The sequence below is a fragment of the Bombus vosnesenskii genome, unplaced genomic scaffold (assembly GCF_011952255.1).
Source record: "Bombus vosnesenskii isolate JDL3184/JDL3185 unplaced genomic scaffold, Bvos_JDL3184-5_v1.1 scf7180000014105, whole genome shotgun sequence".
Taxonomy (NCBI): Eukaryota; Metazoa; Arthropoda; class Insecta; order Hymenoptera; family Apidae; genus Bombus; species Bombus vosnesenskii.
Window position 1 is genome coordinate 3,885,307 of NW_022883371.1, and position 21,247 is coordinate 3,906,553.

At 38.4% G+C, this 21,247-nt stretch overlaps 1 protein-coding gene across 2 annotated transcripts in view; it reads right to left on the reverse strand.

Moving 5' to 3' along the window:
- The window catches only part of LOC117239732 (ras-related protein Rab-37-like), a 175,754-nt gene that overhangs the window by 138,615 nt on the left and 15,892 nt on the right, over positions 1–21,247 (reverse strand). The window contains exon 1 of one of the 2 annotated variants that reach the window (XM_033505544.1): positions 13,794–14,244. The exons of the other annotated variant lie outside the window; for it this stretch is intronic. The gene's annotated coding sequence lies outside the window, so the exon portion shown is untranslated. Of the gene's footprint in view, positions 1–13,793; positions 14,245–21,247 lie in introns of those variants that run through there. 2 annotated transcript variants of the gene reach the window in all.

A 21,247-nucleotide genomic window follows, 5' to 3' on the forward strand; every position in this document is an offset into this window, starting at 1 on the left:
AAGGAACGTTCGCGAACGATCCGATTTGGATAAAACTTTGTAGGTTTAAAGAACAGCCAAATATAGCAGATACATGTTTTTTTTGCTGCGGAAACTCAAGTTTAAAAGGATAAAATCAGCCTCCAAAGTCCTTTCGTCCCTTTTCTTAGATCCCTCAAGAGGCAACAAAAAAAAGAAAATGTTGTTAACAAAAATTGAATGCTCCCTAATATGTTAAAAGAAAATTTTAGTCAACGAAAAATTTAAAAAAAATGCATAAAAGTGTTGTTCTATCAGCCATTCTCATTCGAAAAAACGACTATACATAAAATAAAATCGATCGTTACGTCCAAATCGGAGCCGGATCGTTCACGATTTTTTTAGTCTAACGATCCTCGTTATCTCAGTCGAGACAGAAACTTGAAAAATGGATTTACAAGTTTGTAAAACAGACGCGAATTACGAAAATTGTTCATTAAACTAACGACTATTAACATAGTTTAACTTCATTTCATGAAGTTGGTTAACATTGGGCCGGTTTCTTTGGCCGGATGCCTGCGTCACGTTGTCGCCATTATCCCGGGCCAATTTGCACACTCGCGTCTCCCCATCGGTAAATACAATCGTGGGAAAATTATCCAGTTAATTTTTGTAATTGACGTCTCCGTGCAATTACCTTGAAAGGACTAGGTAATATCATTTGTAAAAAGATACCAAACCTGTTTAACTCATAGTATGGAATATGCGCAAGTACTACACGACTCTTCGAATAACTCTTCGCTTAAACTTCAACATTAAACAATGAAGAATAATTCGAAGAAAGAATCGAGGAACTTACATTGTAATTTCTATAGCTTATTTTAACAAATTAAGCGTTGCTAAATATTCGGAGATTTTTTTTTTATCTGTATTAACCCTCTCTCCAGGTGAAGGTTATAATAGCAATTTTATTTAATCTATGTACATGTAGCGTAGTTACCTATATATTAACCTCCGCGTGACCCTACTCTCTAACCTTTTGCTTTATGACATTTTCCACAAGTACCTACATAAGTAGTACGTAGGCACTTTAATATTGTGTGAAGTAAAACATTGAGATATTACACGCGATTTATATCCAGCAATCTACGATCTCGTAATTTGGAGATAAAGTCAGCATTAAAATTAAACTTTGATAAAAGTAGAACCCGCCCAACCTTGTCGCGCTCAATTCATAATCCTTATTTTGAGTATTTAGGTCGATATTTACGAGTACGAAGCAAGTACTTCAGTATGATTTATCTAAGAAAGAAAACAATCTGTTAAGGTCAAAAGGAGTAAGTCTTCTAAAAACAATTGGTAAACTGACAAAGTTTTGTGAAAACTAGAGGTATAATCATTAAGGCAAGCAATATTTTGTCAGTTTTGAAAAGTACGAAGGAACGAATTAACAGCTCCAGCAAGAAATAAAAGATCAACTTTGATAACATGGGATTGATAGACAGCACCCTGAATTTTAAAATCGTTTCTCTGTAAAGAACAGATTTAACTTGCGTTCTTCTACTGTAGTCTTCATACGAAACAACGACAGAATATTCCCATCTTTTTCTCTCCCACGAACTCACAGCCAATACATACTCGACACTACAGTGCCCAGTGCCCTGTACACTACCGTCGTATCTACTATCTTCCATCCTCGTCCTCATCACGTTCATAATATCTTCATTCTCATGTTCCATACGTTCCACTCAAAGTTCCAGTCTCTGTCAAACAATCTGCCACCCATATCGACTATCTTTCTCTTAATGATACTCTTCCCTATCCAGTAGCATATAACTCTCTTTTCTTCGTTCCACTAGTCGCTCTTTATATGCTCCATCTCCCTTTATTTCATACTAGACAGTCTCTTTTTTTCTTCAATTCATGTTCTCTGTTCCATTCAAACGCTAGTCGTTCCCTTTCTTTGTCGCTCTAACATGTTACTTATAAGACTATCCTCGTCTAATCGTCTCTCCTTGTTCAGTATATACGTCGCTCCTCCTCCGACAGGCTTGCGTGCACAGTTTTTTCTCCGCTTTCGTCGTTCCCTCACAGTATCGTATATCGCTATCTCTATCTTTCTTCTTCTTGTTTCACATTGTATATCTGTCCCTCTTTGGTTCCACGGAACAACTCTGTTCCCCCTATCTCTGTCGTTCTTGACTCGCGTCACGCACATTTTTTTGCAGCCCCGGCGCTCTCCCGCTCCATCTATCTTCTATCTTTATCTGTCCTTTGACGCTTCCACGTACGTTTATCCTTCTCTCGCTCTCCCGCTCCGAATACCTTCTATCTTTATCCGTTCTCTAATGCTTCTGTGTTTGTCCTTTTCTCGCTCTCCCGCTCCGAATATCTTCCATCTTCGTTTCTTGTTCGTTCTATACATGTGTCTATCCTTGTCTCACTTTCTGCAATAAGTCTTCCCCTTTTTCTTACGTATTCCCTCTTCGTTCGACGAATCGATTCAGCGATGTTGGTGCTTGTTTAATGGATTCGTTCTCTGTCTGGGTTTGTCTTTGTCGGCTTCACGAGCCAGTGCACACGAGGATAGAGGAGAAACGGGTTCCGTTGGCGGTCTCTGTCGCACGCTCGCTGCCTGGCCCACCCACCGCAATAAGTTCCACCCGCCCACGTTACCTCTCACGCACTTCTGCCGCGCGATCATCCGTTGCGAATTGGAAAGCAGGCGCGTCGCTTATCTCGCTCCGGCATCTCCCTCCGCGCGCAGCGACGGCAGTGCAAGAGAGAAACGCGTCTCTGCTCTCGAGTTTTCGTTTCTTTATAGTTGGGATACAAGGAGGAGGAAGAAGCTAGCGGGCGAGTTTTCATTTTGCGGGAAAATTGGACGACGCGACGCAATCTACGACGAGCATAGATCGTTAAACGATGTCTAAACTATTAAGGAACGAGTGATAGTTTATCATAATTAAACCGCGGAATTTTACGTGTTGCTGGATAATTTGAAGATAAAAATGTGCAACATACATGTAATGTGACATGTATAGAGTGTAATGTTTGTTATGATATTTGGTAGAACACATTTCCGTCTAGGCCCGGTTTTTGGAATTGTACTCAGAAAAATATGAACTTGCATGAATATCCGCACTTTAATCGCGATGTTATAAATATAATATATCAATTTCTTTAAATTGCACAGCTTTGTTATGGCTAAATTGCTAAAAATACAGATATCGGTAATGTAAATTGATTGCAAGAAACCGGAAATGTAATGCTACGGCCAAGATGCATAATTACATCGTCATTAGCGTGAAATTTCACAATTTAAACGATTTTTCCACGTTAAAATACAGCATTGCGTTTGATACGTCGTATTCACTTGCCTTTGCCAATTATTCACCGCGTAATTGATAGATCCGTTTATATTACAGGTTGGTCGACAAATTAATTACTAAACACCCATATGAGCGATGAGAAATGTCATTTTCAAATTCATTACAAATGATTAATCCTCATACATTCCCGTATAATATTTCATCCTCTTGAAATACTTTTGGGACTTTAGGAATTTCTAGAAAACGATCTTCTTCTCGATAACATTCCGTTATTACGTATTTAATAACCAGCATATCGATATATATCGCCATCGTATTATCACGTAACACAAACGAATCAACAGTTTCAAAGATGCAAATGACTAGACTGTGGATTCTTATGCAAATCCATATTTGTCGGAAAATATGTACAATCGAAAAAGACAGACGCGATAGAAAATTGTTTTACCATCCAAGTGTCATAAAAAACATTATACCTACCTTGGATATGTTATATACCTTTTCACATTATGCCCATTCTATGTAATGTTGCACTTTGAAACTTCCTATAAAAACCTGTAGTCTACAAATGAACCTTCAAAGACGCCAAGTCTCTCCACAGTCTCGATCTCCGCCATTGGAGACGAAAAGGGTTTCGGAGTTGCTATTCTTTAGGACGTTTTTCAATAAGAAGGAGGATCCATTTGCAAGAGAAACTCCTTTGCTGTCCTTGAACTCCCCGCTTAGTGTACTTCCTCGGTCGTTGTTTCCTCGTCTTCCACCGCCAGTCAAGCGAATCGTACTCATGGTCGGAAGCTTTATTGTGATCCGTAAGCGGACAAAGACTGCACTCATCGGCCGTCCGTGAACCTTGACGAACGATGACGTTGACGTTCGTCTAGCCACCATTCCAATTAAATTGAGACAAGCTTCTGTTTCGTATTCGAGACAGACGGCTCTGATACACACGATGTTCTTGTCTATTTTCCGTTTCTTCGACAAATTTTTCACCAACGAACGAACGAAGGGTTGAAGCAGACACAGTCTGTTTTTGTTTCGATCGTAGCTTCTAAGAGCGAGAAGCGAGTTGTAGCTCGTATGATCAGGATGATTGTAGTTTTAGACTCTTTGTTTGTGTAAATTTAATAATAAGTTTCTGGAACGAATTTCTAGAAGAACCAGAAATAAAGAACAAACTAAAACTACAAGTTTCTACATCCACAACCCTAATCACGGAACTGATCGATATCCATTGAAACGAACGATACAATTCGTGTTTCACGCTCGCATAATGATTCAAGCTTGAATAATTTATTAATTTATTATTTTATTAATTATTATTTATTATTGAGAAAGTTGAATTTCGATAGAATTTGAAAAAGTTTAGCAGACCTATGATCTTTCGAAAAGTACGCTGCCACGCTGAATTATAAAGATCGATTAAAAGAACGTAAACCTAATCGTATAAAACCTAATACAAATCTAAATACAGGAAAGGACACCGGAGCTTCCTCTCTGGAACTTCGGGGAAATCTGTAAAATTGTAATTAAAGTCTACAGCTGTAATTAAACAATTTGCCGCCATTCTACCCAATTGTACTTATTTGTGATTTGTGACAATGAGCTTGGGCTCAAGGCGACAATCAGTCGCCGAACGTAGCCGCGGTCAACGGGACGAACGTTCCGTCTAACAACGGTATGGAGTAATAATATAGCCCTCATTAAAAGAAATATCCGTAGAGGTACTCGACAGTAAACATTCCAACGGTTCCTTCCATGATTACCACAGCACAAGTTCAGCTAGCCTGAGGACCCGCTACAAACCTTAGGATTTTGTTAATTAGGATTCTTCAAACGGACAAGCAGTCTTTGTCCCAAATTGCTCAATTAACAGCAGCGTCAATTTCCCTCACTTCCCGAATGAAGACATCTCTCCACGAATCCGAGGATTTCGTGCTTTTAGACACACCCCATCATAGTTTTCCTCGACAGCGTCACCGTGACGGAAAGTCACTCCCGCTGGTGTACGAGCCCTTGGACTAGTTAACTAATGTCTTGCTATCTCCACTTAGACTTCGACGAAGGAATAAACCTACTAACCCGTTGACCGCGGATTCGTTGTTGGACCCAGGATCATTGTCGTTAGCTTCTCGAGTGTCTGATTACCGCGATTACTCGTCAAATTCTGTAGTAGTCGTATTTGCACTAGTCAATGTCTTCTCCATTGCATAGCAACCATGTGTAGTTCAAATGAGGAATCGTTTCACGCCCCTGACCCTACTCATAATGAGAACTCGAAATATAATTCTCAAGCGTAGTAAATTTCTAAGAGAAGCAAAGCTAAAGAAACAAAACCTGACAAACTAAAGCTCGCAATTTTACAATTTTATAAAACCCGTGTCTGAACGTACACAATTTACAGGTACACAACAAATTCCTCGCTATCTATGTCACGTTAAGATCTAATAAATATCTGCTTATTTATTTAAATCTATTCAATTAATAACTCAGAACCTACGTTAGGCTTAACTAAAGAAACAATTTCAGAAACGAAAAACTCCAAAATTTCACTGAAACTTACCATCTCCGTGTGACGAAACCAATCAGCAAACAACGAAGATTAATCAAACGAGACGAAAGACACGCTCTTCCACTCGACAAATTTTTCCCTAAATCGAGCGTTTCTCCATGACCATGGTTTCTACACGATTTCACGAATGTTGGGTTGGCGAAATCATGGCGATCCGTTCGATAACGTGACGCTGCCCTAATGAGAGAGGCACACGGTCGGATCGGATAAAGGGCATCGGGGTTCGTGGATCGTCCGTGGATCCCAGAGGCACGACCGCACGCCATAAAAGCGCTCTCTATATTTAGCCACGGTTCCCCATATGTTCCCCACCTACGTGGTCGGCACCGCGAACCACGCTCGCACGTGTTTTACGACTCTGCACGCCGGTGATCCCGAGCACCCGCCACGATTCGCGTTCCTCGCCCGGTTCCAACCCTCTGCGACCCTTTTGCCACTCGAGCACTATCGCTCCATTTCCTCTCAAAGCGATACCATGTTAATTCGTTGTTTACCATGCTGATGATTCTCCGTTTTTCAATCGGTCAGTTGTTTTCCTTCAATATCGATAGCTTGCGGCACCGATATAGTACGTCCACTTTTAGCGTTTTCGAGGAAAACAATTTTAAAAATTCGATGATACTTCGTAGTTGAGTAAATACTGTTTGCGTCTGATATTTATTTTTAGCGATGCTGTTATAAAATTGATTATAAATTGTGCATTGAACCTTTCAAAAGACACAAGATGACAAAGATGGATCATGGCTCTTGAAGATGTCTCTAAATATACTAGTTATTTTTGATAAATTTGTCAAGTAGATATAAACGTGACTTTTACAAAACATAAACAAAGGGTCGAGAGCTATTCGCTGCATGTGGAAGCTTAAATTTCACTGAAAGTGTGCGTACGATATTTGTACAAGAAGCATGGTAACGTTTTGGAGAACTTTTTTTTTAGAATGAGGGAATTTTTGTTTGAACCGCATCTTTATTTCTATTTCATCATTTTTATTATTTCATTATTGCAGCAAAATCCTGCATAGTTTCATATTTCATACGCCAAACGCAAATTCAATATAAAATTCAGCTCAAGATAGAAGAGAACGTTATCTGACATTTCCTGTATGTACAATCCTTTATGTGCTAATCTAAAAATAATGAACTCTAATGCCAAGTCAATGCCAAAAGATTCATCCGAGAACGCCATCGCGCGAAAAGTTCGTAAAGTAAAGCGTCATCCTTCGTCGTGCCTCGGATCTTTCGGATCGCGTGCAAATGCGTGCAGCTGAAACCATAAATTCGTATGGCCGATGGCGCGCCGCAAAATAAGCAAAGACACGATGAAGCTTCGGCCGTCATTAATCGCTCTCGATCGAAAGCTCAAGGAGCAGCGGTTGGCGCGGCGTGAATAACCGCGTTAACGACTCGACACGTTGATTGACACGGTCCATTAATCGCGACCAAGCAAACATTATACCGTTACAACGATTTATTAATTCAACGATCAATCGATCGTCAAATGGACACCCGGGCTGTTTAATAAAGATCGATCTTTTAATCGACGCGAAACCTCGTTTAGATTCGAACTTTCGTCATTTATCGTTCCGCCCAAACGTTTCAATCTTACCTCTCTTTCGGTTCTTTTGCTTCGTTCGTTTTATTTATTCTGCTACATGCTTCGCGTGCACGATCGAACGATTTAATGGTAAAGCAGATGGATATCGAGATCGAGATAGGAATCGAAATTCGTATTACGCATACATGCCAATGCCGAGAAATATTCAGACACTTGCATCTCTTCGACAGAATGGAATTTAATTAGAAATTTTAAGGACAGACAGATTTGCGATTATACGGGCTGAATGAGAATGTTGATCGAAAAGTTCATAAGCATATGGCCTTGTTTTCCAGTAACAGATTGTTTTGTGTTGCAACTGTTGTTTATCTACCTCCGGAGAAATTGCTTCAAGTGACCAGGTGCAGTTTCGATAAAAGCGTGAATGCATCGCGTCATAAATTGTCCAACTCGCTCGAACAACTTACACGGATTTGTCAGCAACTTTGACCGTCGCGTTAACGAAGAATTTCAACGCTGTCGACTGACGTTTTATAAACAAGAGACTCTAAACGCCCTTATAACTAATAATCGAATGGTTTTAGGTCCGGAGGATGAGCTGGTGAGGAAACAAGGCCAACAGGATCTTTCCATTTGCGATCGTTTGAAACGGTTGATTTAAGTGACGTCCAACAGCGCAAAATAGACTGCACCTCAAAAACAAGGTCATATCGGACATATGTTTACAGGTATGAACTTTGCTTCTTATTTTAGTGTGCTGAATCAGCCGTACTTTACACATGTTCTGACTCACCCTGTATAATAAGTACCTCCTTATATGTGTGTGATAATTAGTGCTGTTATATGTGCAGTAAGTTTCAAAAATAAATTTCACGTTGCAACATTCTACTATACATACGGTGGCTCGCAAAACTATTCGAACATTGCTATTAGAAACTTTCTATCTGTATAATACACGGATCGTTTTGAAATCTCATTAGCTCCATTACGAGACGTGGCTATCACGTTTGTCGATGATAGAATCTCAGACGGATGTGAAAATATAGGAGTTGCAAGATATTTATTGGAACATATACATCGCAACAATAAGCAAAGTATTTGATCATCCGTTATATTAATAACCCACGATATTTAATGAGAGTATCTTGAGCATTAATTGTATGTTTAAGACTACTGTTCACGTTGTATACTAATTTTTCCATTAAGAGTACGCTTGCAATAAATATCTTGTCATTGGGCTTGTAGCGGAACATGAGTCAACAAAAGATTCAAATCGGGAGAGACTCGTATTGTTGTGTTTTGGAGTGGCAACGTTGTTTTGGTTTGCTAGGTTCAAAGGTAAACAAATTCCGGACAAAATATTATCGTCGTTGTTTGTAATCGTCAATCGGAGTTGTATTTGAACTTTTTAGAATACCACCGGTCGATACAAATAGACGAACGTGCTCTCTAAGACAGTCATTGTAGCGAATGTTTATAGCGAGTCAGACATTCGAATAACAAAGTAACAGAGTTGAACAGTAGCATTGAGACACACGCTATCTCTGTACTTGTACTTAAAGTGATTTTAATATACACTGACTATTACAATTTTATCACTCGTCTCTTAAATAAACCAACACGTATAATAATATACACAGTGTTAATTTTATTATTACAGTATTAATACAGAGTGTTTAATTTTTTGAATTACAAGTCACGCGAAGAAGATTCTCCTTCTAGCGACATGAAGATCATCGAAGTTATTTTGAAACTATAAGTGATACTGTAACGATCGGTTGATTGGAAATGGCAACGGATATAGAGAAATGAATGAAACGGAGAATAGACGTTTTATGGGGAATTTGCAGTCGTTATCGAGTGATCGATAAAATTAACGACATTGAAGAGTCGCGTGCGACGACGCCGTGACGCCGCGCGCCGAGACGGTGCTGTATCGAGAAGCCACTTTCGCTATTGTTGCCGTGGAAACGTCGCGTACACGAGTCCCTGATATGTGATCCTGACTTTCTTCTAATCACTTGATCACATTTCTAGTCACAGCATTCGAATCGATAGTTTTTTTCATTCACAAATTGTACGGAAGTTTCCATTTGATGTTGTTTTCTAGTTTCTGACTTCTCATTTTCCATTTAGTTATTTTCAAGTGTGAAAAATTGTCAGCAAGTTTCGGTTTGTTGTTAAATATGGAAATTACACGTGATTGCTTTAAAATTCGTCGTTGAGTATAAATTGTCAATAGAATGATTCATTTATTAGGAAGTATTTTAAATATGAGAGGAGAATTTTTGTAATTTCGATTAATCTTAATCGAAGTTCATCTCTTAATAATAAATGTATTTGTTAAGATATTTAGGTTTATTTTAAACACTTAGTATTATTTTAAACATATGCGAAGATTTTTACCATATATCTAAAATTTTTAGATAAATTCGATTGAAAAATTGGAAATCATTAGCAACGTTAAGAACTTTGATTAAGGTAATTGAAATTTTAATATTGAAATTTTACTTTATTTCCTGCTTGCAGTTTCAATAAGTTTATATATCTTAAGTTTATGGTTAAGACTGATAAAAATAATTCATAGAAACCTAATTAGGTTAGTGTACATTATATAAAACTGTAGAATCCTCTGAAATAAAAAGGAGCGTTAACAAGCGTCCGTTAAATCGGCTTAATTAACGCCGGAATTACTTAACATTTAATAAATATCAAACGATAGAAGGTGAAGCAGCAATCACGCGACGTGAAATATGTGAAAAGCGGGATGTAAGCAAAGATAAAAGCGATATACGTCACGTTTCTCTAGGTTATGATTAAAAATAACATCCGGATGCGTCGTTTGCCAGAACAATGGCAAAGATGATAATATCGTTAACGATAATAACGCGGGAACACGCGAACAAAATGAACATCGTGTCCGATTCGGACTTTATCTTGTATTTAAAACTAATATTTTCTTCTGTTAACTACGATGCAAACGATTTTATGATTCATTGTATACTTTATTAATGTAGTAACACATATTTTTAATAGCAAGTGAATTAATAAAGGAATCAAGATGAGAATGACGTATATTATGAATCTTTAAAATAATCGTCTCTAGAACATTGCAATATTTGTATAATCAACCAACTTGCAGCTGTACATTTTTTAAACAGAGATTCGTATAAGTTCTTCAATTCTTATTCCAAGTCGAAATTCTGTGTCGCGAAATAATAACAATTTTCTAATAAACACTTCAAATTCCACACGTTTCTTGATACTTTCAATATTTCTCCTCGATTTTTTAATTGTGCAATTTTCATAGCAGAAACCAACACAATACATGAAACTGTATATAAAACTAAAACTATAACTGAAAACTTCATCGATATTCCTAATTCTAAATTTCTATTAAAAAAGCATCAATGAAACTATCCACGTATTATGCATATTATTAAAAAATAAATAAATAAATAAATAAAACACAAGTGCGTAAACTCGATGAATTTTCTACGGAAGAAAGTTCGAAACTTGATTTATCAATCAGGTGGTTATCAGTTATCATGCATGATAATTTTAGATATTTTTACGATCGACGCGATAATCGCAAACGTAGAAATCGGCAAAATGTTAACGCGTTACGTTTAATTTCTGAACCAGTCGTAATTACACGTAGTAACCGGTATACCAGTTTCGTCGCGGTTATTTTCTCCACGCGTTTCTGCAATTGTTGTCCCTGACGGACGTTTCTCTGCATCGTGGAACTGGGTCAAAAACGTAATTCGCGATCTCTTATGCAAAGGTGAACGACATTTCCAATGTAACCGACTTATTGCGACATTCAAGTCCTCTTTTGTGATAAATAGCCACAATTTCTCCAACGATTTAATCTTTTACGATCAAGAATTTATTTGCCTAAAAGAGGGAAAATTGCTATCGATTTCCAGACTGCGGATTTTTACGTTTATGACAGGTCTTAAGGCGCCAAGCTTTACGGAATGAACGCGTTACGATCGATATAAAAAATATCCAAAGTAAAGTGGTCGTTCGAATATTTTCCAGAAGAAACAAGTCCAGAAGAAACAACGTTGGTTACGTTTCTTTCTAATATTTACAATCAAATATCATCCTGATTACTTTGGAAAACTTGGTATGCGAAATTATCACTAAATTCTACTGTAAATGTTTCTGGTAATTTTGATACAACTCCAAATCCTTGCAGAGTCTTACAGCTTTCTGTATAATTATTTTCAAATTTATTTCAGATCGCAATGATTGCATATGTCGTTAATTTACATCATATTTACGTTCATATACGTATTTCTTAAAGATACGAATTTGCATAAACATCCGCAGTCTCTCGATTACAGCTTTTCGAATTGAAAAATATAAAACTTTCTGTTCTTCCGGTTGGTTTGCAATAAAACACTTGATACGCTCAATTTAGACCTCAAAAGAGGGAAAATTAGATTATTTTGAAAAACATCGTAGAAACAAATGTTCAGCCGTTTTTCGTCTAAATTACACCGCATAATACAGGATTATCTACTGGCCGATCGAACGATATGTGACTTATCGCACGTTCTTAGGAAATAGACACGTTAATACGTAAATGAATGAGCGTAGGCTACAAGCGAGTAGCATAATATCTCGCGGTTCTCATCGTTGATTCTAGAGAAAATTGATAGGAAAGTTTGTTTCGAGTTGAGCCGTAGCGTCGCGTTGGTTATTTAGTAGATAGGAATGCACAGGCCACGACTTTGAAACCACGGTTCGATATCGATTAAATGCCACGCCGAAAGGTTAGACCGACCTCCATCTTGAAACTCCGGATGCGACTTAACTTCTAATATCAAGGTCAGGTTTCGATGACTATTTGCGTGAAAAATTCACGACTAAGTATAGATTCGAGATTCGACATTTTTGGTTGCAAATTGATTCCAAGAACGTTGGAAATTTCAACGTTAAAGTCGATGATCTAACGCAATTTCTAGAAACATTCAAATCTTACGTCGATTTACTTCACGAAATTCTATCGACTATGTTTAACTATGATTTCGAAGTAATTAAATCGAGATTAACTCTAATGCAAATTGTTCTTTGTTTAGAGAACAAATAAAAATAGTGATATTTTGAAAAAGTTAGTGCAATCTATATGCGGATTGAAGTTTTGAATGCTTCGCAAGTAAAAACCTGTCAGCCAGTTTCTAGAGAGAAATATTGATTAAATCCAGGGGAAAGAACGTAGAAGAAATAAAGAGAATAGAGGACAAAAGAGGAGAAATATAGGTACGTAACAATACTTGAACTTCTGAATACACCACCTGAAGCATTCGACTTGATAAAAGTTTTTTCTACCAACTCGTATCGCGACGCGAACTTTCAATCCACTCGATCTCACCTTCAACAACTTAACCCTGCTGCGGTGTCTGAATCTTTTATGTTTCAATCTCGCTTTAGTTTCAAGGACTTGTCAGGCTTTAAAACGACCATCAACAATTGAAACGAAAAATCGCGCGTACCAATAACGATAATAAAATTTGAAACCAATCTGAGACATATAGAAATTACAGGATATTTACTGCAAACGTATATTTAATAAAAAAAAATCGGTATACAACATATAACGATTGATTATATTGAGATCTATCATTATACTGGATAATTGACTACTGAAGTAGTTTTCTGATCTATCCAGAACACAGGTATACTTGTACTCGTAATTTCTATATACAACATTTCCAGAGTTACTTCATACTTTACCGATGTCTTATTAGCTAACCAAATCTTCTTATCAATCTTTATCATAGTACTCGCGTCTCGTTGCAGTGCCAATGAAATTTTAATTCTACTCAGTGCATTCATAAAAAGTATCCGCAAGTGTTCGAATACCTTCATTAACCTATATAAATCCGAGGAAAGCGGTAGGGTTAAAATACCTGGCATTACCCACGTTCCAACAAAACCAAAGGGGAACCTCGAAAAGAGTAGAAACAATTCATTTAATTCCATTTTCATCCACGTCGGCTCTCGAAGCGCCCCAAGCACCCTCCACCCTTCGAAAGATTGAACCAGGCAGCGCCCGAGGCGTCGACCGCTGACCCACATACCGAACCAGCCTCAAAAACATCAACATTCATCCCCGTTTGCATCACTTTCCTCCAATCCATTCGCCGATTCACGCGATTGTAATTTGACAAAAATCCACATCTGCCCCCCACCACCGTCCCATCGAATCCACGTTGTACCCCCGTTCGAAAGCATAGCAACGCGCATCCCCGAACGATCATCGTTGCAGTCTGTCGAACCCCATGCGCCAAACCCCGTGCGCGGGTGTGTGTCTCGGCTCGCAGGTGGTTCATCCTGTTCATGGTGTATCTGCAGCGTTTCTCACCTTGGCGACGACCCCCTTAGTCCGTTTGGTGCGCTATCGATCACACGCTCCACCCACGAAAACCCCTGCAAGCGGCGTGGAGAGCGGCGTCGTGCCGCGTACAGCCTCCAAGTCTCTGCTCCTCTGCTTGCGATAGGTCGTGGTCTGGGTCGTCACGTGACGCACAGGGTGCACCGACTGACACGGTTCCTTTCACAGTGTCCTCGACGTCGCTATCGTTCACAACCGGCCGTATCTACCGACGATCCGTGGGTTCAGTGTTATCGGACGATCGTTGCTCCAGGAGAACTTTTGAAAGACAGAGACAGACAGACAGACAGAGAGCAAAAGGAATAGCCGAAATACACGAATGATACGCGTTTGGCTCGCGACCGGGGAAAAGTCTGACGCGGTCTCGCCCGGTGTGCACGGAAAGCGTGTATCGGAAGGAAAGGAGGGCGCACGCAAGCGCAACCGGCCGTCGTCCTAACCTCCACTCGATAAAACGTCCTCGGTTCTGTCGGTTTCTCGTTACGTCAGCGTACGTGTTGCGTCAGCGGGGACGCGTGCGCGCACGTGGTGGCTCACCATAGGCATAACCATCGGGTACGCTGGTTTTGCGTGCACGCACAAAGCTGTTTGCTAGTATTTCGAACAGAAGAGGGATGGAAGATGGTGTGTTGGGGATGAGGGCGGAGAAGGAAGGGGGTGGTCGACGGTGGTGCCGGGAATCTGTGGTGCGTTCGGCCGGTCTACGGGAGATGGAACGGTCGTGCTGCGTGCACCTCTCTCGCGGGGGTGGAAGGGGCTGTTCGTACGTTCTGCTTTCGTTTTCGTTCGGAATTTTCGCGAGCTGTGGCTGTGTTCTCCTCGACGTATCCCTTCGACCAACTTTCTCTACCTTCCTTTCTCTTTGTTCCAAGGAACAGTAAGAACAACGGTGAATTTAGGCAATTTGACAGTTTGTTGGTCGCTGACGGGTCAAGATGATCGTTGCATTTGGAATTGTCCACATTGGATTTAGTGATTGGTTACGGTGGTCCGGCTTTGTGAATCGAGTTTGGCGGTTTGATAATGGCGTGAGTGAACTGCTGTTTGGCAGCCTGGCAGGATCGAAGGGTGGAATGGGGTTAGTGGAAGGGTGCCAGAGACGTGGCAACGATTTTACGAAAGGATCGTTCGTCATACGATAGAAATTGTGTTCTACTCTTATCTTAAGATAAAAAAGTGTCTTTGTATTTTGTTTTGTTAGTTTTTTCTTTCTTGTATTTGTGGATAGTCGTTCGAGAATCGTACAAGTGACGTGGATAATAGTAAGCGAATTTGTACAGATGTAATCGTTATAGAAGTCTCGTAAGAATGGCCGATGAACAATGGTGTTACATTGTGCCAGGAGGTTAAACAAATGACTTAATACGCAATTATTTAATACGCCTGCTACGTCGGTGAAACGTCTCGTCCGCACAATCGATTAAACCTTTCGTTTGGCGTCAGAATTCCTAACAACCACGAAATACACGTAACGGCAAGTCGGCGAAGGTTGCCAGGAAAAGTTGAAACAATCGATGAATGGTGCTACATATTTCACTGTCTATGTAGTAGTTCGAACAAACTTTCAATATTCGTAATAATAAAAATATAAAAAGATGAAAATAAAATTCGAGGAATTGATTAGAAAATAGTGCGATCGAATGTGATAGATTTTTGAAAGGATTCAGACGATTTAATGAAAAATAGATTGCAAGAATTAAAATTGAAACTTCGAACATCAACATCGAGAAAGTTAATTGTAAAATAGCGTGATTCAAACTGTGAGTAAATATTTGATGTGCTGATTCAGAATGGATTCGAAGAGTTAGATGTAGATGTAATAGAAGTGGATAATTCATCGTAAAACGATTATACATTATTCAAAAGTAGTTTGCTTCATAAAGGACGGGAAATGATCCAGTGAAAGGGAAAGAGCCTAAATATGCAACGCGGACAAGCCACCCTCGGTTGAAAGAGAGTCCGCTGTATGTCGGTCGAACTTGCGCAGAATGTTCGAGAATTTTATGAATGAAAGCTCGCGCTAACGATTGACCAAACTCCGGATTCTGATTCAGAAAATTACCGCATAATTTATTCCCTGGCATTTATTCCAAGCCTACTTTCAGAATTAACGATTCTTTTTCTTAATCGTATTCTTTACTCTCGTTTTCACTTCCCTTTACTTTTATCACTTTTATTCGGAAATTAGTTAGATACGTATTTGAAAATTGTTAGATATCAATGTAGGAAACTGTTTATTTAACATCCTTCAGAATGACTGATTTCAAATTTTCTTTTCTCACAGCTGGGACATACAGTTGTTTTTGCAAAAATTAATATTGCCTCTAATCTAGACACGGACATAAGTATATAGATTTATTTACTTAATTAATATCATTTGAATTACACTGATTAACATATACAACATCTAAGTCGATAGTCTTAGTGTTGAATTTTATTTTTTACATGAAACCAGTTCTAACCAGGTTAAGCATAGTTAACAATAAATATCTTGAGATATTTGAAAATCGAGAAAGTTCACTGGCAAAATGAAAAAGCCACAAATGTTTTGAATACGATTACAAGAGAAAGATTCTCTCATCTATCGTCTAAACAAACCATCAACGTAACCTTGCAGGAAATATAAATCGTATCAACAGATTTACACGTAAATGTTTGGTGCACTCGATTGTACAAGCGCAAAGTTCTAGTCGAAGAAGCTCCAAAACACACGATTAATTGGTAAGGATGTGAGAAAACTGAAGAAACAACGAGGATTCTCTGCATACGATACCGGGTGGTTGAAATGTCGCGCAAACTGTATTGAAACGACTATTAGGATACGGATTGCGTGACTTTTCGACCACCCAGTGTGTGAAACGCACCCCGAGGACCAAGAGGGTTGTACCACGTGTCTACGATCGATCGTCGTGGCTGATATGGAAATGACGATCGAATCCATACGAGAAAAGTTTCTACGAACGGATACCGGAAGTGGGGGGAAGAGCGCCGTTTGAGACGACGGAAGTACGCTCGGCGTGCTGGAGATTGCTTTCGGCGATTGCACGACCAAGTTTTATGCAGATAGACTGTTGAAAGACTTTAGAATGAATTGTAAGCGAAGAGAAATTACGTTTACTTATGAGTTGTTTTATCAGCGTATGTTATGATGGCGGTATAAGTGTAATGGAACATACATGCGTGAAAGGATTAATTCGTGATATGAGCTAGGTGGGTCTGAAGATTATAACATATTCAACGATGAAACGTTATATTATTAAATAATAGTTATTTATTTAAAAATTGGTTAAGATAATATAATCTCGTATGGAATGGTTTTGAGTTTCAGGTGATGATGAAAAGAGTAATGATTGAATGAAGAGTGAAAGTGAATTTAGGTATAATTGAAACAAATCATGCATATTGTATATACTACCTATGTATATATATATTCTTTTAATGAGCAAACAAATAAAACATTTATTAACCTTGCTAATTTTGTACCCGGATTTTTTAAAATGCAAATTAGAAATTCACATATTCGAGATCGAATGAGGATTTTGAAAGCCATAACTCAAATTTTAAATTCAAACTTAAAGTGCCAAATTCACAATTTAAATTCAAATAGTCAAATTCACAATTCAAATCTTTTAATTCAAATTCAGACTGTCAAATTCACAATTAAAGTGAAGATAGGCAAATTCACAATTCAAATTTTTAAATTTAAACTTAGACTGCCAAATCCTCAATTTAAATTCAAATAGTCGAATTCACAATTCAAATGTATTAATTCAAATTCGGACTGTCAAATTCGCAATTCAAATTTTTAAATTCAAGCTTAGACTGCCAAATTCTCAGTTTAAATTCAAATAGTCAAATTGACAATTCAAATCTTTTAATTCAAATTCAGACTGTCAAATTCGCAATTCAAATTTTTAAATTCAAGCTTAGACTGCCAAATTCTCAGTTTAAATTCAAATAGTCAAATTCACAATTCAAATCTATTAATTCAAATTCAGACTGTAAAATTCGCAATTGAAATTTTTAAATCCAAATTTAGACTGCAAAATTCACAATTTAAATTCAAATAACGAAATTCGTAATTCAATCTTTTAAATTTCAAATTGAAACTATATGAAACCGAATCTCAGTCTTATCCCCAAATTCTTTCTCAAATCTTTTCATCCTTCAACGCATTAAATTCCTCAACAACCAAATTACCTCACCATTACAATATCGTAGTATTCACCCTTCGAAGCCAATTCTCTCAACTTCTTTTACACGCATCACAAGACACCCCATCTTTTAACATCCTATACTGTAACTTCTCGCAGCCACCCTATAGCAACAATTCAAACCAACCTAACCTTTCGTCAAAACCACCCCTTCTCGTGTTCGCAAGCAGAGCCCTCGCTTTCCACCGCGAGATTTACTTCAACCCCCTCGAATAATTTCTCCCTGTCGATAAAATCGCAGCTCCACATTCCCAAAATTACAATAATTTCATCCCCTGGATCATCTCCGATCCGTTTCGAATCGTATTTTTCTATCGCTCGAACGTTTATCGTTTCGATCATATACGATAATCATATTTTTCGTTTCAAATGCATACTGATACCAAAAAAAAAGATCAGGCTACGGATGTTTATCAATTTATAGGAAATTGAAGAATATAAAAATACACATAGTAGGTAAGCACATATAAGATATTTGAAATATAACATACTCGTTACAATATTTGATAAGAGAATCGAATCTCTACTTAGGTTCTATCGCTCTAATCGTATTTGCGTGTGTAATTTTCTCGAAAAGTTAAAAGCCTCTTTCTCGACTAAAACTAAAGCGGCAATGTTAAATTCCAACGAATCCACGTCGACCGTGTTCCACCGATAACTCAATAGTCAAATTATCAATATATTCGAATAATTCAAAATCCTATCTAGCTATGTTCACGAAGAATATAAAATTCCATGCGCATGCGCACTTTACCTGTGAAAATACGATATAATTGTAACTATATGTAAACATACGATAAATACAAACAATACAAGTAACGCAAAATCAAGGGGTGAAAGGGTTAAACGATCACTGCCGTACCAACCCTGTATCGCAATGCTTCCAGAGAACCTAACCTAACTTGAACGCATGATCCAAGGGTGAACGTGTTCGAAAAGGGGTGGCTGATCGCGCGCGCGATCTGATTTGCGCGGAACGCGTGCGTGCAAAGCATCCAGCCGAGCTTCGAAAGCTCGCCGCAGGATGGCGACGCTTTTTGAGGAAACGGACGATGTTCGACCCCTGCGAGAGCCAAGGGCGAATCGGCCAATCGGGGAGGCAGCCAGAACGCAGTTTCAGCAATTCGATGCGTGTCGACCGCCATTTTCGGCCGGCCCTCTATTGCTCGCTTCACTGTCCGCGGATGATTAATGACCCAAACCTTGCCTCCCTTTGATCACTCTTCGTCGCGAGATCGCGAGACGTTCGTTGTAGGGGGTTGATGAAGGGAGCAGTAAAGGGTGGTTCGTCCGAGATGGGAGACTTTTTGGGGGAGATTCATTGATTGTTGGCGCGGTTCGTTTCGGGGATACGATGTGGGTAGTCGATGTAGGTTCTGTGGTTCTGGGGCTTGGCTCGTTGATGACGTTTCAATGGGTGGTTTTGGTAAGATCGTTTTAGAAATAAGATGTGGGTGCTTAATATTTTTCACGTCAGACAAGACTCGCCGCTTTTCATTCTTCCAACGTTGAGAATGATCGAGCATTATTGTGTGATTGCATTGTTGTTGTGTTGCATTGTCCGTCGCGAAAATTAAGGGTAAAACGTTTGTAATATATTTATACCCCGACAAACATATTTACATTGTTTTCATACATATCTCATGTACACTCTATCCGTAGGTCATCGGATACTTGGTTGTTTTCGGTAAAATGACGGTCAGAATGTATGCAGGTACGATTTTCCGTATTGATATCTCATCGTTTTGTTTGTCATTTTATTGTTTAAGTTACTCAGGCGAATTATAACGTGCACGATTTTATACTATGAAGTAATCTGTATTGTGAAATAAAGTTGATATTAACGTCAAATATTGAAATTACGCAATGTCAAAAGTATGTAATTCTAATAATTATTCTAATTGAAGTAGACAAGTCTCGCAGATTTATGAATAGGAATATACATATTTTGCAGAAATGTGGGAAGATTGAGACCCGATCAATTTCACAGTTTACCGTCAACAATACGTTAAAAAGCTACATGATCTGACGTAGATTCTATAGATTTTTTAAATTACATTCATGGTTTGAATGGTTGTCAATGATTAGGAGAATTCGGTCTGAAAAATTGTGGTACGATATCCTTCGAAATTGTGCAGGTACCATTTTCCTTTTCCTAGGAAATTCATTCAATAACTAGGTGAATTTTTCCAAGATAATATCTGGATGCTCGATATAGTGTAAGTTGTACGTTTTACTGTTTGAACACTTGTTTGTATATTCAGTTTAATAATCTCGTGGTTTATTAGGATCAATCACCTTTCTCAATTAATTATTGCCGACTAAATACATTTATTAGAAATGTAATTTGGAAATTTGATAAATGCCCTAACTTTCTGAATTCGAGAGAAAAAATTGACAACATTCGTAGACTCGGTTTATTTCATAGACGAATAGAATTTAATTTGAACATGCGACTAGATACATTTTCGTAAAAAGAAGGAATGAACTCATTGATAAAAGTAAATGGAAAATGAAAACCTACAATTTTGTGTAATTGAATAATACGACATGAAAATAATAACATGCGATTATGGAAAGTATTTCCTTATAAAATAAAACTCTTCTGTTTAAAATCATCTTGCCTCATCAGTTTTACAGGCTCTGGAAATTGAAGTCTTCAAGCCATCGGATCATCTTTCCAATCATAGCCTGTCGTCGAGACAATCTTCCCCGAAATTCGTCTCGTCGAAAATGTCTGTTATACAATCTCACCATCCTGTCCGTTTCATTCGAAGCACACACCTCGTCGACACTTCCTCAATTTGCCTTTCACCGAGCGCACCATCGCATCCACCTTTCATCGAAAAGTCGAATTACCGCGGAATCACCGGTATTACAGCACCTGTACGCAACTTTTCGACAACGTTTTCGTCGTAAAATTTCCTCGAACACGCAACATTCCCCATCAATTTCTCCGCTCATTCGACAAAAATTCTACAGTGTTAGGCAGTGTCCTTAAAATTTGTATATAATTAATCACTGGAAAGGCCTGATGCGGTGCAACGCGTAGCAGCTTAATATATTCGTCGTACGCTTATGGTTAATTGATATGTTACACGATAAGCAACCTTACAACAACCAGTGTAATTTAAAACATTTACTTCCTGAATCTGCAGTGTTCGAAGTTAAGTGCTGTTACCTAAATGCTGAAATATAAAGAGCGTTTGT